At 39.2% G+C, this 25,860-nt stretch overlaps 1 pseudogene across 1 annotated transcript in view; it reads left to right on the top strand.

The window, feature by feature from the left end:
- The window catches only part of LOC307004706 (tripartite motif-containing protein 16-like), a 58,562-nt pseudogene that overhangs the window by 5,414 nt on the left and 27,288 nt on the right, over window positions 1–25,860 (top strand). Inside the window, exon 2 of the transcript XR_013800698.1 lies at window positions 9,637–9,732. The product of XR_013800698.1 is annotated as a tripartite motif-containing protein 16-like (transcript). The remainder of the gene's footprint in view (window positions 1–9,636; window positions 9,733–25,860) is intronic.

The raw sequence follows: 25,860 nt of genomic DNA, 5'->3' as shown, positions 1-25,860 counted from the left end.
TTTTTTTATTTTCATAAACTCAAACTTCTATAACTTTTTTTCTGTTACACTTTCTTAATTTATTTAACTTCTACAAAAATCTGCAAATTTTCTTCTTTAAAACAAGACCAATCTTACATCCATATTCCAAAGCATTCTTGAGTTACAAACATTTAAGTTCGGAAAGTGCATTTTCATGTATATTCAAAAAAAGGGGGGTGACACTTAAAGGGTTAAGAGAGCGCGCATTTGTGCGCATTCATGTCAAACCATACACGCATCCTGCTTGCTTTTATGTTAAATTAACCCTTTGGGGACGAATTGGGCGGTACCGCCCAAAAAGGCATACTTTTACAAATGTGCAATTATCTTCAAAACTATTAATGATAGAGAGGTGCGGTCTTTTTTGCCGTCTTCCTCAGATTCCGCTGAAAACAGTGATATCCCGTTTGTATTATACACACACTTCGCTGTTGCGCAATACCACTGCATAAAAAGGCCAATGAAATCGATGTTGTTAGGCAAACTCCACCAATGGAAAAATTGCCGCTGGGAGGATTTTTTTTTTTACCCAATCAGAAGAAGGTTACCATGACGTATTCTAGCCAATCAGAGGACTCTAGCCTTCAACATGTGCAAACAAACAGCGTCATGTGGACGGAGAATGAGACAGATAGCGAACGGAGCGGAGTATTACAGAGCGCACAGAGATCTATATAAGAGAGAGACAGAATAACTTAAATAGCATTATTATTGTATTGTTTTAGCACTTTTATGATGGCAAGCAGTACAAGAACTAGCTCTGGAACAATTACTGCAAAGTAAATCTGCCAGGTTGTCAGTGTGTCTGTTCTTCAGAGCAAGCAGTTCTCATTTAGTTCGAAGCAGACAGCTTTTTCACGCCTGGGACTGTTTGTAAAAAAAGTTCCTTATTTCATTGTTCTTAACACATTTGATTGAACAATTACAAATGTCTGTCAAGCAAAGGGTTTGACATATATTTTTTTTGGTTCAAAAACACTATTTTTGTGTGAGGTGTGATTTTCAGTAATAAATGACAAAAATCTAATTTTCGTTTTTGAAATTCTCTCGATTATTGTACATTTTTCACTCATACTTCCTTTATAAACACATTACATGCATGCTTATGTTAGCTTAGGGTCTTCTGAATCCATAGATACCAAACACATGGTGTTCCATCTCCATTACATATGGTTTATAAGCCCAAATGTAAAAATAGAGAAAACGGACCAAAAAGGGCTTAGTCCCCAGAGGGTTAAAGTGTTGAATATGTGTATTATGGGTGCAAAGGAACTGATTAGTGAGACAACAAGTTCATAACTATGTTCACAGTTTATAAGTAGGCAACATGTATGATTTGGATGGGGGAGGTGAAGTAGCCTCTGTGATGCTGGCATAATATGCAGCCCATGAGATCCATTCTTTGGCTTCAAGGTTCTCTTTCACGAGAATGTTTCTGACTCTCTCTAACCACTGGTAGCCTTCTTCAATTACATTGATGAGAGGATGGGAGGCTGGATGAGGATGACTGTTGTTATTCAGGGCAGGGACATACAAGACCTCATCCGTTGGCAGTGAAACATCCAGATCCATGGTTGTGTAGTGAGGTGGCAAGGATTTCACTTTATTCTTCCCCATTTCAGCTGGATCTAGGATGTCAGTCACATTCTGAATCTGTTGGCTGTCTGAAGAGAAGTGCTGTTGAATGCTGATGCATGTTCCATGGAGGGCTGATGTTGCTATTGTCGATGATGGGTTGTGGTCAATGTTTTCAAAACCGCCAATGGTGAAGACACCCTTGACTGCCTGAGGTGGGACCACGACACCAATCTGCTCCCAGTGACTGATCACTGAATTCGCTATGTCTATGCTAAATGTTTTCAAGCACTCATATGACACACACATTCCTCTTTTATGCATGGCCTCCACCAGATATCTACTACCACTTTGCTGGTGTAGTTTCATTGCCAGATATAGCGAAGCTGGTGTTTCCCTCTCTCTTATGTGACGAGGAACACTGCCATGTTTCTTGGATCTGCATCTTACAGAGTTGAAAATTATTTGCTGCCCAATGGATGTTGCAGCCTGGAACTTCTCAGGTCCAGGAGGTGGCTGATCAATACCTGATCCATCAAGAAGCATGTGTAAGAAAAAATCTCAGCATGGGAGGGATAGAATCAGCTTCACAGGAAGTTGAGAAGGCACCTGTAAAAGCATGCTTCATGGGGAGAAACTCTTGCCGGAGGATTTTGGCTGCTTTGAAGATGATGGACACATTGGTAGAAGTGTTGTTTTTCATGTCAGCAACAGCTTTGCTCAGGTCATCATCAATTACAAGGGACCAGACACAATTTATTTGTACTGATCTGATGTCAGGAATCAGGCGTTCAATATCCTCTCGAAGGCTATTCCAAGATCAGCAATGCGCTCGTCATAGAGGGCTGTCAAGTCAGACATTGCCAGTGATTCCCCTGAGCAACGATAGTCCTCAATGTATTCAAGCAACTCATTGAGGACATGTGCTATGATGACCTGAGTTGCATTACTTTCAGTTGAGTCACATCCAACAGTTTCTGCTTTTTTATAGAACCTAGTGAGGCATGCACGATGATAAACAGCATTAATAGCAACCATGTCACCAGCAGCTAGTTCAGCCAATAGATGCCTATCACCCACCACCTGAGCACATTCTTTCACTTTTCCATGCAAGCCAAGGGTGGCAGCCCTCCTCAGTTCCTTTTTTTGCCCACTTCACCACAGAAGAGACACGGTTTATCGAATGGTTCACATGATGATGTTGAGGGTCTGGGTAAAGCGAGTGTGGTCGACTTGTCACTCATGCGCCGTTTTTACATGGGCTCACAGACTCTTCATGCTTTTTTCTTTTTGTTTATCAATCACATTTCTGCAGCTTTTGTGCCACACCATAGGATTTTGAATCATCAGCTGAACTACATCCTGACTACCACCACTTATGTCCACTATAAACTCAGGCAGATCCCCTAATGCCTTCAGCTCCTGGATGTTATCTAAAGTTTCTTTGTAACATGATTGCAATTCTTGCAGTTTGAATGATGAAGAGGGATCTATTGTTTTTTCAATCTTTAGGACGGACTGACATAGGAAGCATAAACTCCAGTCACGGCATTCCATTATGGCTAATCTGAAAAAAGAAATGAAGTTGCTTTAACATCATAAGATAGATAATATGAGCATTAACAAGCATTCGCAAAAGTAAAAATCTATCAAATAATGAAGCTAACTATCTAGCTAGCAACATGTAGGCTATGTGCTTGCTTTAATAAAAATGACGCTAGCTAGTCACTAGCTAGTTATGATGAAGCTAACTAGTTACTAGCGACCTAGTTATAATGAAGCTAACTAGTTACTAGCTAGCTAGTTATTAGTTATCTAACAATAAAAACATTTTTCTATTTAATGAGAAAGTCATATGAACCTCAAAGTGTTAACCTGTCACCTCTGACCTTCAACAGCTGCCACAGCTCCTGGTGCAGATGGGATGTGTTGTTGCAGGAACTGATTTGCTATAGGTTACTCCTGACTGGTCGAAATCTCAGGCTACTTAGGACAAATGTAATGTACAGAAGTAGCTGCACTGCTTAAATACAAAATGTAAGTTTTTGAAGGAAAAGATAAGTAAAGTCACTCTGATTACACAATTTGTATGTGAAATGTGCATATTTACCCCCAATTGTCATGGTATGGGGCATTTCCCCCCCCCCCCAAAAAAAAAAATTGTCATTAAAGCAATAAAAGAAGCAAAGCTATGGGCTCTAGAGTATTTTCGGCGCATTGGAGGCCATTTTTGAAAAAAACTGTTTATTTCTGATACAAAGTGTGATCTCACTTGTGTCTTAGGATAAATGTATTTGTATGACCCTAAGGTACTTCCATACCAAAGGTGACCTTTGCATCATGACTTGAAGTCAAAGGCCTAATTTTTGGGCTTAACCTCCCTAACGTTGATTCATAATAGGGATGCACGATATTGGATTTTGGCCGATATTCGATATGCCGATATTTTCAAACTAATTTTGTCCGATACCGATGTATACCATAAAACTTCAAATAATAACCGAGTCCCAAAGACGCCTGTCTCTTTTACACGCCTGGTGTGGCTACAGGTTTGGATAAAGATCGTCTGTTTAAGCCAGTTCTATGGTGCAGATTGTGCACAGAAGAGAGCCCTGCACATCTGGATGCTGTTAGCACAAGCAAGGCAGGCAGAGAGAGTTACGAGTCACGTCTATGACAACTCGAGGTATCGCACACCGGATGCGCACTTTGTCAGTTTATGGCAAGCAATATTGTTATGTTTAAGGACATTATGGAATTAAGATCATGTCTACTCTGTACTATGATTGTACTGATTATGAATATGAACACGCCGGAGAGAAATGCACATTTCATACGGATTACATAGGGTTTCTTTTCGTTTTGAATTGTTCTGTTTAAAAGTATAATTTCAAGCGTTCTGTAGATATTTTCGGTTCATTTATGAGACGAGCTCCAATTCATGCGCCTCCGTGTCGTGATATATGATCTTACTTTTTTATCAAATTTTGGCAATTGGTTGATGAAACATTGATTAAAATTAAGATACAATTAATACAAAACGAAATTCACTTTAAAGAAAGGGTTTGTGCTTTCTGATTGAGGTCTCTGAGGAAGTTTTAAAGCAGTCTTTTAGAGACAATTTCAGAGCGGTCACGTCCGTAACCGAGAACTATCACGTCCGTAACATTGTTTTTGTCACAGTGTCTGGTTTGTGTTCCCCGGGTGTCCACTAGATGTCTCTCTCCCTTACTGTCACCATTCATTCTGGAACTGCATCTCCCACAATCCTTTGTCTGTTCTCATCATTGCATGCAGCTGTTTCTCATTACATTGTTTGGTTCTGTGTATAAATACCCTGTCTGTTTCAGTCCATGTCACGGAGTCGTCATATATTGTCACCACACTTCTGAGGTCTGTTTCTAGTCTATTCTTGTTTTGTTTATTGTTGTTTTGTATTTTGGATTGCTAACATGGATTTTGAACCTTGCCTGGATGACGACGAATTGGATTACGCTTTAATAAATAATTACCATCATACTGCTTTTGGATCTACCTATTTTCCTGTGTGCCCCCGTGACAGTTTTTTCCTCATAAATGCTCACACGAAAAATAAAATAAGATAATTATTATGTTCTGTGGAGAGCATAGTAGCTTGGAGAGCTTACATTAGTAAGCTACAGGACATCGTCTTTCAAAACATGACCTGCGCGAAAGAGAAAAAAAAATTATTGCGTCATTGTACCCAGCACTTCTGAAAATGCACTTCTGAATGCGTCTCTGTCCCCACCACATTTCAAACCAAACTGACACCCATGCTCGAAATGCCTCCACATGTTGGAAGTTGTCACGTGCGCATAGGAAACACAAAGTCTTTTTGCAAAGCCTGTGATGGAAATTGTGACTAGATCGGGCCCAAAAAAATCAAGCCCGACCCTACCCGAGCCCGTGCACGTTGTGACCGAGCCCGGCCCGGCCCGACACATTAACTGTAATTATGAGCCCGAGCCCAATATAAACCCGACCATTTTTTTAAACGTGGGCCGTTATAACTGACGTTCTTAACTACAATTCCGAGTTGTTTGAACTAGAGGATGGATACCCGACCCGAGCCCGACGGTACCCGACCCGAGCCCGACGGTACCCGCCGGTACCCGACGGGCCGGGCCGGGTTCGGACAGATATTTAGAAATGATGTTCGGGTTCGGGTCGGGCTCGGTCACATCAGCGCGATAAGGCATTGAACATTTTAAATTTAAAACAGCTTATTATGTAGGTAGCCGATGTGCCTGATGCTTTCACTTGATGCAAACGTTCGTTTTTGTGATTAAAATACATGTAAAATATTACCATAACATCCGTCTTCCTGTGTGCGGACATTTGTTTGTGTAGCTGTGACAACGAAACACGTGCATAATGTGCGCGCGCCAGGTGTTAAGAGCGCTTGTTGCTCCGCGCGCTGATGCGCTTGTCCTGTTGACATTTCCGATTGCCTTCCTACAGTTGCTTAATAAAAGCGGGCTTTCCACACAAACAAACATACAATTGTCATTAGTATGAGAAAAAAATGGGATTTTAACTGCCGGTCTCGGGTCGGGCTCGAACATAAATATCTTTATGCCTGTCGGGCTCGGGTCGGGTTCGGTTACTGCTCTGTCGGACGCGGGCCGGGCTCGGACTGAAAAATTCGGCCCGATCCGCACTCTAGTTTGAACTAACGTTACAGAAATCTGTTTAGAATTATCTTAAAGTGATATTTCACTTTGAAATTCAATTTTGGTATGTTTTAGCTTACCTCAAGGGCATCCAAGATGTAGGTGTCTTTTTTTCCGCAGTAGTTTAAATTTTGATATTTTTAGGTCAAACCGTTCTTGTCTGACAGTCATATCATGCAGGTCTATGGTCACTGTTTTAAAGAGCATACACAGAGAAGTCCAAATTAAAACAATTCCCCTTGTCCAAATTAAACAATTCCCCATCGTAAGTACACATTGATGGCCTAAGACACGAAATGAGCGGTTTGTGTGAGAAAACGAACGGTATTTATATCGCTTTTAATCCTCTTGTAACACAGCCACGTCCAAGTGATCTGAGGGCGCGAGCGCATCCTGGTGTGTGACGTGTGCGCAGACTGGTGCATAGATGTATACACTAGATGTCGCCTTGGCTACGGCAGTTCATTGGAATGTCTTTAATGAGACATCCAGTATATATCTATCTATGCACCAGTCTGCGTACACGTCACACAGAAGGAAGTGCCCGCGCCCTCAGATCACTTGGACGTGGCTGTGTTACAAGAGGTAAAAACGATATAAATACTGTTCGTTTTCTCACACAAACCGCTCGTTTCGTGTCTTAGGCCATCAAGGGGTCATCAGATGTCCACTTTCCATAAGTTGGTTTGATTCTTTAGGGTCTTCATGTAAAGTTTGTAACATACTTTGGTTAAAATTCCTCAATGGTTGTGTAAAACAACACCCTTTTACCTCCTCAAAAACAGCTCTGTTCACAGCGACCCGTTTCGGTGCATGTCTCTTTAATTGAATATGAGCAAAAAGTTTTTGGCTTTTTGAGGATTAAAAAAAAAGTGAATGGATTTTTTCATTGTATGGTGGTTGTGTCCACACACTGCATCCGATGACCCCTTTAAAAGCAGTTGGAGAGTTTTTGACTGCATCAAAAATAATTTAGCACGAATTTGACTATACTCCTCAACATCATCTCTCACTGTCTTTGATCACAGGCAAGAGATTTAGTCCAGGAATCGTAAAATAAAAATGCAAAAAAAAAAAAAAATTAGAGGTTCCTACCGCAAACCGCACTCATCACATCTTGCTCTTCCAACTTCCAGTCCGTGTGTGCGCGTGTGTTGCCTAGTAATGAACGTGCTTGCAGCGGGAACAGGTAATTCTAATTTCTGATTGGCTGGTAGCTGCCATTTAACTCTGTATAACTCGAGACAGATGCTATGGTTATTCAAAAAACAAAAAATTGTCTGAAATAACGCCACAAAACACATAGTAAATATGTGTTCACAATACTTTTGAGTAATGATGTTCTCGCCTAGAGTTTTACCTTCAAAATGATCTGAAAATCATCCTGCCTAGTCATTCACATAAAACAATACATTGATTTACATTTTGTAAAGCACTTTTTGTTTGGGAAGGCAATATGCGCAATGGGCGTGGATGATCCAACACCATCATGAATAGTAAGTGGTTCACACCTGAGAAGACAATGGCCCGCATAATGACCCAGCATAATGAGCCTTTTATTCAGGTGTGTCAAAAGCACATTTTTAGTACATAGTCATACCTGGAAACAAATCCTGTTCAAATAGGCTATATGAGCCACTCTACAGAATTGGTTCAAAGTTATATTTGGAAACTTTTTTTTTTTTTTTTCATAATTTTTTTATACATGCAAATTGTATAATATCCAAGGTAACTATTTCTAGTAATTGTCCAGTTAATTATCATACTGTATTTTCAGAAAGTTTTGGAATACATCCTCTGCCCAAATGTGTCACTGATAAAAAACATTAATAAATAATTTAATGAGAGCTTATATTGACCTATAAAGATTATTTTACATCTACCTTGTAAATATATTTTTTGCTATTTTATTAAAAAGTGTTCACATGTAAATCTTTTTTTAAAGTATCATACATATTTCAAAGTTACGGATTCATTAGTTTGATTTAGCCTAACGTTACATTGGAACAAACACTATAACATCTTAGTTGATGAGTTTATTTTTGAAAAACATACTATATATTTAACATATGAGCAGAAACTGGCTAACAAAAGCTTATTTGATATCTATTTTACAGTAAAAACTTGATAGTCTATCCAAAACTAGTCACAACTAGTAGCAACAACGCGCATAAATACCGTTCATTCATCACACACAGAAACGCGATTCATATTTAAACTTTTATATATCATATTTAGTCTTTTTGAATTTAGTTTTAGTTTTGAATTAGATAATTTAAAAGTACACACTTAAATGATTATAAAGATATATTGCTCATGCCTGGGTGAATAGTATTTGTTGAGTTTTGTTTGAGTTTACAGACGTGCACTAGAAAAAAAGTTCACGGAGACGGAGAGGCAGAAAGCACACCGTTTATTTTCTTTATTTTACAAAAGCACAATGTTTTATTTTGATTGTAAGTGGACACATAAAAAAGTAGACATTTAACAGCTTATTTTTTCATATTTCTTAAGTCTGTATGACCAAAAATGACAGAGTATTTTAAGTCTATTTTGCTGCTATGTAAATGCCAGCGCGTTTGCCGTCCCCAGAGGGTTAATTGTATAGCGCAGGGGTGCCCAATCCTGCTCCTGGCGATCGACTGTCCTGCACAGTTCATCTCCAACCCTAATCAAACACACCTGAAGCAACCAATTAAGGTCTTCAGAGCACGTCAGGATCACTTGAAAATTAAAGGCAGGTGTGTTTGATTAGGGTTGGAGATGAACTGTGCAGGATAGTCGATTGCCAGGAGCAGGATTGGGCACCCCTGGTATAGCGGGACAAGTTATCCCTTACTACTCAGCGTGAGAAATACAAGTTGAAATGCGTGTCTCACGCCCAATGCGTGAGACTTGAGGGCCCTGTCACTATGTGAAAAATATATAAAATCTATATTTAGAATTTGTATATGCAGACTAAGGCATTATGTTGTTAACTGAGTTTCTTTTGTGTGTGTTGTGCTCATTTGTTTAATTTTTCCTCAAGAGGCAGTGCGGGCAAAAACAGCGTTACCATCATGTTATACTGTAATACATGTATTATAAGCTATTGATCGCAACTTACAATAAATTCAATAAAATCAGAATCATTCTCTCGGTTTAGTGATTCCCTACTTATTTTTTTGTTATTGACGTTCAAATTCAAATTTCCTTTTACTTGTCCCTTCAAAAAAATCCACTTGTCCTGGACATTAATGTCAAGCCCTGCTTTAAGCCCTCAGTCTCACCACTTCACATATTGGATTCATATCTGTATACCTGATGATTTGTGTGATGTTTCTCCTGTCATTGGTTTGTCCTTTAGCACCAGCTGAAGGAGACGCAGAGGTCGTTCCAGCAGAGGATCCAGCAGAGAGAGAAAGATCTTCAGCAGCTGAGAGAGGCTGTGGAGTCTAATAAGGTGAGTCTGGAGAAGAAGAGAAGTTTGAGATGTCTCAGTCAAGTTATGTACAACACGGAAAAATTAAATCATCGACTTATACTACGGCTCCATCTGGTTCTCAACCAGAATAATAATTTGCTGCCTTTGACCGCTAAGAGGCGCTACAATCGCAGACTTTGAAAAGTGTCAGTTTATTCTCTCTATTGCGTAATCTGCCGCCGCGCCGCGGCTCATTGAGAGCGATTGAAATGTGGTAGCAGATCAATTCAAGTGAAACATGTAGTTAAATGAATTCATAATCACAATACTGAAATTAAATTTAATACATATAATAAATAATTAAAACATTTCAACACAAAACATTGCAATAGAAAAATATTAGGCTACATCATGAGGCTTTCCAACAGCATAAGACGTAACAGCGGTCTGACGATAGCTCTGTGGTCAACGCAACAGCATGAGGTTCACGGAGCTTCTAGCGATGTGAGATCGAATCTCATTGTAGCCTACATGCTGTTGGCCGATAGTGTTCATGTTTTACCATTCTTGATGCTTAGATAGGTAACTGTTTATTAAAGGTCCCATGACATGGGGTTATTATATTATTTTATAATGTTTCCTGGGTTGCCCTAATAATGTTAGTATGTTTTTTAGATAAAAAATAGTCATAATTTAGAAACAAAAGGCATTTTTCCTAGCCCAGTTTTAGCCTCTGATTTGAACGCTCTGTTTGAAGGGGCGTGTCTGTGTGAGACTTCAGTGTAACCGGCCACTGCTGTGATTGGCTGACATGCTTGCATATGAAATAGCTACTTATTACATGTGAAACTCTCTCGAATACTTTTACTACAGTTGTTATACGTTTTTACTATTACAGCTATCGAGATTAACAAATCGTCAGAAGTTTTTAAAGTATTTAGATCTATTCCCATCACATAAAATGTTTCCGTGATGAGCATTGCGCAAGCAGATGAGTCTGTTGATCGCGAGAATGAAGATCTTATCATTGCAACGCAGTTTCTGCACTCTCTCTGCTTTCACCAATGCAAACACGATGATGTAAATACAGTAAGAGCTTCATGTGCAGTGTAACGTGCGTCATTGATTTCATAAGGAGTTTGGCAAGGGTCCAGATAAACTCGATCGCGCTGTGTCCATGAGAAAATGAGCTAGGAAGTAGAAACGCGTGCGCGCGATTGCTACAAAAGATTGTTCTTTGATCGCTTTCTGTATATAATTTATTCACAATTTAAATACGATTATTTTCATCCTACTAAAAGAAACGATGTGAAGTTGATATTTTAGTCACTGGCTTGACTTACTGAGGCGTAAACAGCAGTATTGAACGATTTGAGAGAAAGATTACCTGTCTGAACTTGAACAATTACACATCAGAAAGTGTTGCTCGGCTCGATCGATGTATTTCCAGACGTTCGTCGAGGCCAGCTCTGTAGTGATCCAAGTTGAGGAAACAGTCGTCGGTGAAATGTTTGCCGCAGACATGCAAAACTTTGGGGAGTTGTGTCGGCGCATTTCCAGAGAAAATTAAATTAATCCACTGGTTCTTCTGGGGCTTGGATGAAGGAACTAAAAAAAGTCTTCGGTGTTCATTTGTACATCCAATTATTGAGCAATTATTATGCTTCGCTCGCTCAAAAGCCATGATATCTCCCGTGGACAAACTAAAATCGCGCGCACGCGTTCCTGCTTACTAGCTCATTTTCTCATGCGGGAAATATTCTCTGGGCGGGCAAAGCAGAGAAAGGGGAGGTAACATTTCCTCCGTATGACGTCATACGGAGGAGATTCAAGATCAGCCCGATTGAGCTTCCACTTTTTCAAAGGCAGAGAAAGATAGCAAAAGCTCGATTTACACCGATTTAAATTTCTAGAAATTTGGGGACCATATAAAGGCTAGGGGAACTCATATTAATGTTAAAAAACCTCAAAAAATGAAAATTTCATGTCATGGGACCTTTAAAGTCAAGCGTTTTGTTTATTTATCAATGGCACATTACAACCTAAATTTGCTGCATTCCAGTAGAGCCGCAGCACAGACGACAAAACTCTGATGAAGGAAGATTATCAGCCGATCGCGTCAGAAAATGAAAATGACGAAGCTATCTTTAATCTGCTAAATTATTGTTTTGTGAATCATCCACGAAATTGAGATGACTGACATTGATACCCGCCATAGCAAAGGAAGAATTTTTTTAAAACAGATCCTTCAAGGTTTAAAAAAAGTGTCGGGGGCAGTTTATTTATATAAAACAGGGTTGCATCGAGTTAGAGTTTATTTTCTAAGTAAGGGTGTACTCACACTAGGCACGGTTGTCATGAACCGGGCCCGAGTACGATTGTCCCCCCTCCCCACTCCCCCTCTGGCCTGCACTCACATAGGGTTTCAGCATTCGTGCCGGAGCACGCTTACGTGACGTCATTATGGTGCATAATGAAGAGAAGTGTCACACCATGAAATGTAAACAGAAAAAAACAGCAATGAATTCGGCAGTTTAGGATATCGCACAAGATTTGTCAACACAGAAAACATTTAATCACTGGAGGTTTTTTTTCTCGACAGCATCGTATTAATTGATTTTGATTAATATGCGCGAGGGAGAGAGAGAGAGCAGACAGCGCTCGGGTGAGTGCGCGCGCGCGGCCGGGGCTCGCTCGCTCGCTCGCTCTCTCTCTGCTATGCCCTGTCAAGCGCGCCCTGTTAAACCGTGACGTCCTGTTCCGTGCTCCAGCACGGTTAGCGCTCACACTGCATGCGAACCGCGCCCGAGTCCAACTGAACCGTGCTCTGGCCCACCTCTTCCAAGCGGGCCAGGGCCGGCTAATCGAGCCGCGCCCGGGCACGGTTCGGAGCACTCACACTAGTCAAACGAACCGCGCTTTGGTGGTCAAACGCACTCGGGCACGGTTCAAACTGGCTAGTGTGAGTACACCCTAAGAAACACAATCTTATTCTTGCCACATTTTAAATTTGTATTGCCAAAGAAATTGCAGCTAAATAAACAATTAAAATAGTAGGCTAGTCTACAAAACGAAAATAGTTCATGGCAACATAAAATAAGATCATGCGTTTTTCTTTGCTTCTCTCTCGCGCTGGATCTCTTTCATTTTAGTTTATTTAGTCTCCCTGCACTGCGCGCACCGGGTCTCTCTCGAAATTAAATTCCCTGAAATTAAATCAGGGTTAAAACTCATCATACAGCTGATAATACTGTATGTCGCTGTGTGTCATCCATACAAATCACAAATTTTTTTTTTACAAATGATTTAGCCTTTGTTGCTTTAAAGACACAGAATGACTTGTTGAATTCACCTTACAATAAAACGAGGTGGATCGTGAATAAAAGAGCTCTGTATCTGCAGCTCAACATTCCTTTTGGACAATTTCAGCGTCTTAGATTTTGAAATGCAGGCTCAGGATATGACATTAAGGTTCAGGGCTAGGGGCTACTCACCATTGACAATAGAAAAAGCAATAATAAAAGCACGCTCTACAACACGCTCTGATCTACTAAAGAAAAAAAAGCGGAGAAAAGACATGGCTAAAAACAATTCTAGACCTGTCTTTGTTACCCAATATAGTAGTAGTGCCTTTGAAATGAAACAAATAATTAAGTCCAATTGGGGGTTAATTCAAAGTGATTCTATTCTGAAAGACGTTTTTCCAGAGCCGCCTATGACTGTGTTTAAGAAGGCACCATCCATAAGGGACAAACTTGTAAGAAGTTACCTTCCAGGTCCTAGACAAAAAACATGGCTAGAAAAAGGGGTGTGGGGAACCTATAGATGTGGATCTTGCAGTCATTGTGAGGGTGTCATTCAAAGTAAGATTTTTTTTGTGATCTGAGAACGCAGAGAGAATTTAAAGGGCACCTATTATGGAATTTTGAAATTTACCTTTCATGTAGTGTGTAACATAGATCTAAGTGAACAAAACATCCTGCAAAGTTTGAAATATGAAAGTGCACCGTATATAAAGTTATTGTCTTTCAAAAGTAAGAGTCGACTCTGAGTCATTTTTATGAATCGTTAGAAAACCGAAGCTTTTTCTCTGACTAGATGACGTCAACTTGTCAAGTTATTTGAATATGATACGCCCACTTATTGCGCTCCAAGGCCAGCAGGGAAAACTTGCGACGAGACGCTGTGTTCTGAAGTGCGACTCAAAAGACAACTTTTTTCATCTGCCCAAGGAGGAGCATTTGAAGACTAAGTGGCTACAATTTATATAACTATACCACAGAAGTATAGTCCGAGCCTTGTGCTTTGCTCGCGCCATTTTGAAGACGATTGCTTTACCAACTTAAATGCAATCAAACTTGGATTCGCGAGCCGGCTGATATTGAAGGAAGGTTCAGTTCTAAGTGTATTTGCATCAGCTTCCTCCTCCGTATCACAACCTGTTAGTGTTATTAATAATTGTTGCTTTTATGTTTTATGTTGCATGCTTAATAATTATTTTGTTTGTTGTGTAAGCACCGTTTAGCTTCTAGGTCTTCAATGGCAATTGTATTGAGATATGTGAAGTCTTTGTCGTTGTTTTCGGAGTTGTCTTAAAGAATAGAGTAATACCTCGTAGTAACGTAACTGCATTTTTTTTTTTTTTGTAAAAACGTTATGTTTATGCATCGGGCTAACGCAAACAAAGACTGATTGTGCTTTTACAATATGAACTCTGGGCTATGCTCGCTAACATTAAATTCTTTATCTTATTTTTAGTTTTTTTACTACAAACTAAAGCAGTGGACTATAATCATTATTATAACAAAATTGAATTGATAAAAGCATCATTGTACTCCGTGTTAAAAATAAGTATCATCACTGTAAACACTGCTGGGTCATCTGACCAATCAACGCAGATTAACGTCGCGCAAAGGAGGGGTTTGAAAAACGAGTCGTTGAACGAATCATTTGGGAGTCGGTGAGCAAATCAGGTAAAAATAAATGCATATTATACGACAACAAAAGTGTTTTTTGTCATTGCATGCACGTAAAACTGTTGTTGGGGACTCCCAAAACAACATTAGGAACATTTTAAATCTCATAATAGGTGCCCTTTAAGACTAATGGTTTCATTAACTGTAACTCTGAATATGTGGTCTATCGCCTACAATGCCCATGTGGGTGTTTCTATGTAGGCAGAACTAAAAGAAAACTAAAAGAGCGGTTTTATGAACACAAATACGCAATTAGAGTCAACAACGAAGATTACCCTATGGCCAAACACTATAAAGAAATACACCATAGTGACCCTTCATCTTTGAGAATTCAGGGCATTGAAATTATCAAAAAATCAATACGTGGAGGTGATATTTTAAAACAGTTATTGCAACGTGAAACCTTTTGGATATGGAGTTTCAAAGCAATGGACTATCCAGGATTAAATGAGGACCTTTTCTGTGATTTTGTAACATTGTTCTTTCCTGTGACTACTCACTTTTCATATGTATTGTATATGTATATATATATATGCATATGTATGCATGAATGTGTATGCATGTGTATGCATGTTGCTTGTGTTTTTTGCTTACATTGTGACCAACAGCTTTATTGCTGAGAATCATGTGAGAGGCGTGCCCTAGTAACATATGCATGAATGTATGCTATCTATTGCTTCTTTGTTTATTATTGTGACCAACAGCTTAAGTGTTGAGAACCATGTGAGAGACGTGCCCTAGCAATATACATGAATAGATATGCATGCTATCTGTTGCCTATGTTTCTGTTTACTGTTGTGACCAATAGCTTTAGTACTGAGAGGCGTGTCCTATCAATTACCTGCAGACTTTCAATACTGATTGTGAGCACCTGTGTTTGTTTCTATTTGTGTGTCTTTGTCATTATAAGATCAGTTTTTTTTTTTTATCTGCTTCACTATGCCCTGAAGAAGGCCCCATGCCGCTACGCGTGGGCATTTTAAATTTGTCCATTTAGGACATGTCATTTGTATAATAAAGACATTTTAATTAAGGAGTGCCTCGGCTATCAGAGATTACTTTTCTCTACACTGCCTCTTAAAGATGTTCTACCTTGGACCGAAGAGCACCCAAATCAAACTCAAAAAGGATTGAGCACGCCATTCATCTTGAATCTTGAACATTTTACCTGCTTTGAAATAAATGACAGTGATGATGTCTCTGCCTGGAAACAGACTTTGATCTTTGGAGAGCACTTTGATCATTAAGGAGGAGATTTAAGAAACTTCCTTCAATTAAATGAAAAGAAAACAGAGGTTATCCTGTTTGGCTCTAAAACTCAAATTGGCAAATACAGTGCTTTATTAAGTAATTCGCAGTTACAAGTTAACTCTCATGTTAGAAATCTTGGGGTCATTTTTGACTATGAGATGAATTTTGATAAACAAATAAACTCTGTAGTTAGCGCCAGCTTTTTTCAACTAAAGTGTCTTCGTAAGCTAAAACATATTCTAACTTTTAAGGATTTGGAGATAGTAATACATGCTCTTATATCCTCACGACTCGATTACTGTAATGCTTTGTACGCTGGAATTAGTCAATCATCAATTTCACGTTTGCAGTTTGTTCAAAATGCTGCAGCTCGTTTCCTTACTGGGACAAAAAAGAGGGAACACATCACACCTATACGGGCCTCTCTCCACTGGCTACCCGTGAAACAGAGGATTGATTTCAAGGTTTTAACTTATGTGTTCAAAGCTTTAAACGGTTTGGCCCCGATTTATATATCCGAACTTTTAAGTTTATATTCTCCTCAGAGATCTCTTAGATCAGCATCTAAGTTACTATTAATTGTCCCAAAAGCCCGCCTAAAAACAAAGGGAGATAGGTCTTTCTCAGTTTATGCGCCAAAATTATGGAATACTCTTCCATTATCTATCAGAGTTTCCCCTACATTAAAAATATTCAAAACGTCTATTAAAACGTACCTTTTTGCACAAGCATACTAAAATTGCATTTTAATGCTATAGCCTATTTATTTCTGTAAAGATCATGTGAGTTGTCTATTTTATTGTTGTTACTTGGTTTTATATATATAATCTTTTGTATATGTTTCTTGGTTTTAATTTTTTGAAATGTTATACTATCTGTATGTGCAGCTGTATTTAGATTGTGAAGCACTTTGGTCAACACTCGTGTTGTTTTTAAGGTGCTATAGAAATAAACTTGACCTTGACCTTGAGATGGTTCAACAAGTGTTTGAGAGGACTAACGTACGGAAAAGCCCGGGGCCGGATAACATTGGCGGCAGAGTGCGGCCCAATTAAGTGGAATTTTCTGTTCCCTCTTCCAACGCTCAATGGACACCCAGGTGGTTCCACTGCTTGGGAAAACAGCAGTTGTGACCCCCCCTTCCCAAAGTCTCCCATCCATCCTCATCCAAGGATTATAGATCCATCGCCCTCACCTCTCTTTAAGTTAAATCGCTTGAGCGTATCATTAAAACATACATCATGAACTCCTGTCGACATGCCCTTGACCCTCTACAATTTGCCTACAGATTTGGGAGGGGGACGGATAATGCAGTAGTGCAATTGTAGTGCTTTTAAATTATCTGTATTAGGGCTGTCACGATGTTAGATTTTTCACACCACGGTTATCGTGGCCAAAATAATTCACGTTATCGATATATCTCGATATCTATAGAAACCTTGGTAGAAAAAAGTTATCAGTCAAATTCATTTTTACTTTATTTTGTTAGGAATACTACATAACAAGGAATACTGATAGACACGGCACATACATTTTTACTTGCGTTCTCAGTCTATGGCAAATTTTTATGAAGGAAGACAAGCATGTTAAGTTTTTCTGTTGTGTGTGGTCATCAGGTAAAAATGCAGTCTCTAGACATGCAGATTTAATTTCCAATTGCTGGTGTGATAAAATTAACTGTTAAGCTCATATAGGGGTGTCCAGTATTACTGATCCAGAGATCAGTAGTAAATGCAAAGTGTTTTGCTTCAGCCAAAGAGTTGGCAATGTCATCTTTTAATTTTACGTACATGTTTGGGATTTCTTTTTCAGAAAAGTGTTGTCTTCTTGGAATTTTGTATTTTGGAGCAACTGTTTTCATCAGTGCATTAAATCCTGGCCTCTCTACCATTCTAAAGGGCATCATGTCCTTTGCAATGAAGTAGGCTAATGACTCAGTGATGGCTGTGTCCTCACATGCACTAGCCATGTCTGATTTTTTTTCCTTTCCACAGATTCAAAAATCGTCAGCTGACCTGAGACTCTGTCTCTGGCTTTCTTTGAAGCTCCCTTTGAAATAAAAAGACAGAAAATACTGTCAAGTTCAACAGTGTGATGAATTAATATTAACATAAACACTGATACTTTAACCTGTTAACTTGCGTAAGTTTACCTATATTTTAAGCTCTTAAAGCTATCGTTGCACCAGCGCCAAAAAAAAACAAAAAAAAAACAACAACGTGCAAATACAACATACAAAAGACGAGTAAAGAAAACGAGGTAGGCTACTTAATAATCACCATTTATTTAAACATATTAACATATAAACCCGCTGTTAACAGGTTAATGTCACATTTCTCATTCCATGACTAGTAAAATAATCACAATTTACTCTCTGTAAAATGGCGAAACCCGCAGGGTGATGGACACGGAGATGGGTGAAAAGGTTGGTTGGTGTTTCCCCCCTTCGCACTGACCGTAGCCCGACAGATTCTGCAGATTGGGCTGTCTAAAGTGGCGTTTTCTTTAAAACCAAAAAACTCCCAAACTGGAGAGCTTACTTTCTTCGGGTGTGGACAGAGCGTTTCACTCTCTCGGTCAGACGACATGGTTCTTCTCAGAATAACGGCGCGGGGTCTTCTTCTTGTTTGATATGTGTGTCAGCGGGTCCAATACTGTCACAGTGCCACCTGAGAGGTCAACGAGGTACTGGCGCTGGAGTATTTACGTGTCATCTTATCATAAGAGTCCTATTAATTTTAAACATTGTGGTTATCGCCAATACCGGTATATTGTCACACTCTAAATTAACACGATGTCGATATTTCATGCTTTGAATATCACGATTATCGTCAATACCGGTATATTGTGACACCCCTAATCTGTATACACACCTGGAGGGTTGTAAAACACATGCTCGCGTTTTATTTGCAGACTCAGTATTCAATACAATCCACCCACAAATTTGAGCAAACAGACTTAAGCCCTATTCGCACGGGATTAGTATTATATAAGGACCTCGTGTGATTTTCTGTGATTTTACTCGAATTTACTGACTTTTCTCCCGGAACCCGGATATAAAAATTGTAATTTATACCCATATTATATTTATTTTAGCCCAGTGGAAATCTGTTTTCAGTGGGTGACTAGATGGCTTTTTCCGTATGGTTGAGGGTCTGGTTAGATGGATAAAAAATAAAAATAAACATTTCACCAGGTTAAAATCTAATAGCTCAAGGTTTACGTTTGATTTATTTGTAACATTAAACTCGAATTATGATGTGAAACCCCCTTGCTTGATTGTGCATTATTTTTGATAGGCTATTGTTTGGAAATGTCTTGTCGTTATAGGTCTCTAGATGTACGCATATCATAAACAGAAGAATGTTACTTCACGCATGCTGTTGTCATCCATTTCATCATTCTTTTTGTCTTCGCTCTTCTGGTAGTTTTCAGCTTTCTCTTTTTTCTGCAAATTGTATATGGTGTCGGTGTGCGATATGACCCAGTGCCCAAAACACTGTCAAAACACTCCAACACAGCTTCCATTCTTCAAGGCGCAAAGGAAAGAAATACCTCGAAAAAAATATATATACAGCCCCGCCAAATCTTGGACAAAATCAGAGATGCCGATTGGCACGGGACTAATATTATCACTGAACGTCGGCATTCGGCCAAATATGGTCGGTCATTTGCGGGGGAATTATTACTTTACAATTTACAGACATGGTCGATTCGCACGGGATTAAGATCACAGACAACCTCCGCAATTATTACAAATGACTAGAGGTCCCTAGATAATACTAATCCCGTGCGAATAGGGTTTAAGAGACAACTTCCAGCTAAACTCAACACTAATTAAAGCTGCAGTCCGTCGTTTTTCCTCTTTGTCGCCATCTCTGTTCGAAATCTGCAATTGCAGTTATTCGCGGAATTATTAACTGTGCGTGGGTAGTAAATCGGCATGAAACAGCGCGGATGAACACAATGTATTGAGGAGAACCTGTCGCTGCCGCGTCGCTGTGGATACTGTACTACTGTCATCAGCAATCTCAGAGTATACTTTTTGAAAGTGTATAACGTTAACCAACATTAGAATTTTCATCGGTACATGTCATCTGAACAAGTAAGTAACATTCACTTTTGTTCTGACCAAATTCGGGGGGTGGGGGGAAGCATTGCAGTAGGCTATATCATGCTGATTAAATCTAACGATTGCATATCACGTCAAAACGTGAAAAATATATTTTGTTCTCAAATTATTAATTATTCTACATCATTATTGCATGACTACATTTAATGTGTATTAGGGCTACCTGTAGTTCAGTTTTCATTTCTGTGCAGTATAAATTCTAATTGTCATACCAACAAATTAATGTTCCTTATAACTGTTTCTCTTTTAAATAAAAAACACACACGTATGTGTAATCAAATGCTTATTTAAAACTGTAATATAATCAAATTTTATTCACATACATTTTGAACCCCTTCAAAACACGGAGTTCACGCCACCTTTCAAAAGCCCTGCTGATGTTTATCCTTGTTTTAGCATGGGCTCGGCTTCAGTCTCTTTTTTTCTGTAGCCACTCTGAAGTCCGAAGTCTTTTGGGTTTTACAACTGGTGACTCTCCAGTTGTCCCTGGTGATTGTCGCTTTAAACTTTCGGGATCCGCCATACCAAGTGCTAAGCTAAATCTCCACCATCATCCACACACGCTAGCCGGGGACTCATTCTATATGTGTACAGAAGTGACGTAATGACGCAAAGACATGCTTGAAATTCCCGCGGAAATCCACCAGTACCACTGGAATTAAAATCATTATTACAAGCTTACCGTTTTGAATCGAGGTAAGGCAAGCAGATCGTTTTGAACACTGGCTGGTTACGTTTTTTTTCAAAAATGTCTTTTTTGATATTTTTAAACACAAAAAAGTGCCGGACTGCAGCTTTAACTTAATCTTGGATTTCCTGAGTGAGCGGCCACAAAGAGTAAGTGTGGGGATCACATTATCTGGGGTCCGCTTCACTTCAATTGTGACACCACAAGGTAGCGTCTTGTCACCACTACTGTATATATTGTACACTGATTGTTGTCGCAGTAATTACCCTGGACGTCATATAATTACATTTTCAGATGATAGGCTACTGCTGTGATTAGTTTACTGGAGCTATATAAAACTGAATACGGTCCAGTGTTGCATGAATTTGCTGACTGGATTTGAATCCGTCCAAGACCAGAGTTGGTCTTTGATTTTAGACATTGGGCTCCCTCACCCACCCTGACTCTGATAAAAGGAGAAGAGATAGAGATGGTAACGGAGTACAAATATCTTGGTCTTATCATTGACCATAAATTATCCTGGGATCAGTGTGCTGATGCCGTTTTAAAAAAGGGCCAACAACGTTTGTATTTTCTTTGGAAACTTAATTATTTTAATGTTGACTCTTTTTTATAAGTCATTTATTGAGAGTATTCTCTCCTACTGTATTGTATGCTGCTATGGACATTCCAAAAATCACCCATAGGAACAAATTGGGGAAGATTGTTAAAACTTGTGGAAAGATCATTGGTAAACAACAGGTAGACCTGTACCAATTATATCTGACCAAATTGGCACAGAAGGCAGACAAGGTTTGCATTTAAACACTTTCAGTGGAATAGATACCCTAAGGTTAAAGGGGTGGTAAAATGCCCTTTTCATGAGATGCAAAATAAGTATCTGATGTCCCCAGAGTGTGTATGTGAAGTTTTAGCTCAAAATACCTAACAGATATTTTTATATAGCATGTTAAAGTTGTCACTTTTTTAGGGTAAGCAAAAACGCACCGTTTTTGTGTCTGGTCTTTTAAATGCAAATGAGCTGCGGCTCCCTGCACAGGGGGCAGAGCTACAAGAGCTTGTGTTCTTTTATCCCGCACACACATGCACTGGAAATTTCAAAAACTTTTAGCCTTTTATGTTCAATCCTAAGTCAGAAAGATGGAGAGACTCAAGAAGAAGTGACAACATTTTTGAATGGTTAGTTGGTGAATTTATGTAGCTTATGTGTAGTTATCTTCTAGTCATTGATTAGCATATTCTGGCTTGATAATCTATTGGGGGCGGGGTTTATGTAAATTCCTAGGGTTGGTGATGTCACTAACCCTGGAGGAATGTTGTGTAGTTCCTACCAGCCGTTTGTTGTAGTCCTTAAAAAACAATTTCTTTAAAAGAAAATATCTCCCTTTCCTTTGAACTTTGAACGTTGTAACTTTGCAGATGTTGTTTATGCTCAAACTGCAACATTACACACTAACTAAAGTTTCAACCACCCCTTTAAAACCAGCCGAGCAAAAAAAAACTCATTCATTCCAATGACAATAACCCAATCAAATAAGGCTGGAAAATATATGTGAAGTAATGTGAAGTAGTTTTATTTATTTATGTATGACATTGTGCATGTGCTGTACAACAAATTGCCTCTTGGGGACATTAAAGTTGTCTAAGTCTAAGGCTGCGTTCGAAACCGCATACTCAATGAGTAGGTACTTAATTTCAAAAAGTACTTACTTAACGAGCGCTAAAAGAGTAGGTACTTTATTGCCAGATCTCGTTAAGTATGAATGCGATCCGGACATCATCCGCCATGTTGACGTTATCATGTGACTTATGACGTTATCACAAGCGCAACTATTTAAAAGTTATGAGCGACAGGTGTACCAACATCTGATTGCATCAGTAACCAGAACGGTTTTCATCAGCGTCTGCAATGGTTGGCATGTCTGCACTAACTAGACGAATATGTGCTCAAAGGAGACGTCGGGCAGCTGCTCGAAGATCTCGCATTTGGAGAAAACTGTTGATTTTATACTCGAACAATGTAAGTATTACTACTTAAAAATTAAGATTACCCCAGAATGAATTGCATTACTAGTCCACCCCAAGACTTATGTACAATAATAACAACAAATGCTGACCAACACTTATATATATATAATTATAATATATATATTATTCTTAATGAAAATTATATTTTGGTCAAATGCAGCTGATGTGAATCCATACATTTTCATTCAAGCAATGATTAATGCATGAATTAATGAAATTAGTATATTTTATTTACTGTCAACAATATGAAACATGAATAAAAACAAGTAAATTAATTAATAAAAGAAATCATCACAATAAATAAATGCATACAAGTCAATACCACATGAAACATCCTTTTATTTAAACTTATTGTTCTAACAAACTATCATGTATTTACAGGCAGTGACCCGCACATCCTACTGCCATCTCAACAGAGCTGTTCTCATTCTGCGGCTTTATCTTGATGAAGCAGCTGACCACCGTGCCCACCTTCGCCTGTCTCTGCCATCCATCAGGTCCCTGATTGCTGCAGTCAGACTGGAATCTGACCATGGATGGGAACGGGAGATCGAGGTCCTTGTGTTCCTGCACTGGCTGGCCCATGCAGCATCCTACAGGGTGGTGTCGCAGACCTTTGATATCCCCAAGTCCTCTGTGCATGACATTGTGCACAGAGTGAGCAAGGCCATCATGGGAATTTTGAGGAGGGTGATTTCCTTTCCGACCGGAGATGACCTGGAGGCAGTGGGAGCAGGATTTGCACAGCTGTCTGGGTCACCAGCTCTCAGTAGAGCAGTTGGTGCAATAGACGGCTGTCATATCCGAATTAAACCTCCAGCAAATAACTCCCACTGTTACTTTAACAGGAAGCTGTTTCACTCCATCCAACTCCAGGCCATCACTGATCACCGGGGGAAATTCCTTGATGTCTTTGTGGGATATCCTGGGTCTGTGCACGATGCCAGGGTGCTGAGGAACAGCCCAGTGTATGCTGGCGGCCTTTATCCTCCTGCAGGCAAGTGCATCCTCGGGGATGGAGGCTATCCTTGCCTGAGTGCACCCATCTGCCTCATCACCCCATACAGAGAGCCTGTGCAGAACCCTGTGCAGGCTCGTTTCAACAGCAAGCACTCCCGTGCCCGCAGCATCGTGGAGAGAGCTTTTGGGATGCTGAAGACACGCTGGCGCTGCATTTTCTTCAAGGCCTTGGAGGTGAGCCCTGCCTTCGTGCCTGAGGTTGTTGCGTGCTGCGCTGTGCTTCACAATCTCGCTCTAGCCAATGGGGACATCGTTGAGCCAGAGGATGAGGAAGACCATGATGACGGCCCCCCTGATGCCCACAACCTTGCAGCAAGAGTGGGAGAACATGTGCGGGACAATCTGGCTGCTGCGGTGTCTGCTCCAAACATCCCTGTGCCGGCTCTCCATGAGCACGACTACCTTTAAAACATTAAAATGTTTTACAATTCATGTTGTCAGCATTCCGTTTCTTGCCAAATGTAATTTCGTAGGTTTACAATTACAAGGAAATTTTTGTTAGAGCTTTACTACCTTTGTAGTGTAGTGGGCTACACCACTGAACTGGTAAGCAGAAGATTGCTGGCCGATCAGAAAGGCTCTTTACTCCAGGCGGATCCAGGGTCGTTGTCCCTGTAATAAATGCAAATTACTTTGGATAAAAGCATCTGCAAAATGCCTACATGTAACTGGTTTTTGTAAAGCCTTTTCTGAAATGGTCTCAGGCACAAACGCTCAAAGCTGCTTATTTTTTCAAGGTATTACTATAATAGAAAATGCATACATACATTTACTACAATAAATTCTATCTTCTATTTGGTGGGTTAAAGGGTTAATTCACCTCAACAAATAAATTCAGCCATTATTTCCTTGCGTTCATGCTGTTAGATCCCTCTTTTTTATTTATTTAAATACAAAAGGGGATTTTTGTCAAGTTTGTTCTGCTGGTTTCTGTTCATACAGTATCAGTCAATGGAGCCCAACTTTCAGGAGCTTCCTGGCGTTATTTGATGTTGCTTCTGAAAGTCCATTGACTGATATTGTATTAAACCAACAGTACAAACCTGACCAAAATCACCTTTTGTGTTCAGGAAAAAAAAAAAAAAACATGAAGGTGAATAAATCATGACTGAATTATATGCTTGGGTTCACTAACCCTTTAGGGTACCTAATAAGGTAGTTTGTGTAAACCGTCTCAAGTGCAACTGAGGTCATGGAGGCCCATTGTCCTAAAGAACTTTTCCTCCCCTAATTCTACACACCTGAATCTATTTAAACCAATTAATAACTGACTACTTGAACATTACAGACAGGTGTGTTGGAACTGAACTCTCCATGACCTGCCTTGAGTATCCCTGCATGAGCTCTGTATGCATTTAGAAGTCACATAATACACAATAAAACTATTGTTTTAAAGTGTGTGTTTTTTTCAATACACCACATTCACAAATTATCCATCACTTCATAAATATTTAATTTATGAATGTTATCATTATCTCTAAGTATCACCAAATGTCTAGAAGTCTATAATGTACTGTGCATGCCTAGAAATTGTTTGCTTTATATACATAATATTGTACACAAGTCTTAAGCCACCATTGCAGCAAATACATGATGTAGCAATGGTATAATGAGCATATATGGCAATAATTTAGTGTGACCTTTACACTTGAGCAATAAAAGGAACCTGGCTTTCATAAACTTGAATGGAAAAGGACTAGAAAGCCCAAGAAAACTTCTGATGAGAAGTAATGTGATAAGCTTCACAGAGTGTCTTCTTTGACAATTTCGTCTTACTGATGTTTGTCTAAAGAAGCCATTTTGTACAGATTTTTTATTTTTATTTTAAAACAACAAAGCTGGTGGTGGGTCTATGATTTTTGCACAGTACCATGTATATATATATATATGTATATATATATATATATATATATATATATATATATATATATATATATATAATTTGTGTATATTTTATTTAGAATTGTTCATTCTTTACATTAACCCAAATCTATAAATGATCATAAGATGTTTTTGTAATATTATTTATTTTTTTGCAATAATTTCCAGGACATTAAGGAATCTTTCATCCC

Source organism: Phoxinus phoxinus, assembly GCF_949152265.1.
Source record: "Phoxinus phoxinus genome assembly, chromosome: 9".
Lineage (NCBI taxonomy): Eukaryota > Metazoa > Chordata > Actinopteri > Cypriniformes > Leuciscidae > Phoxinus > Phoxinus phoxinus.
The sequence above is the reverse complement of the archived record's forward strand: the minus strand, read 5'-3'. Positions and strand labels throughout refer to the sequence as shown.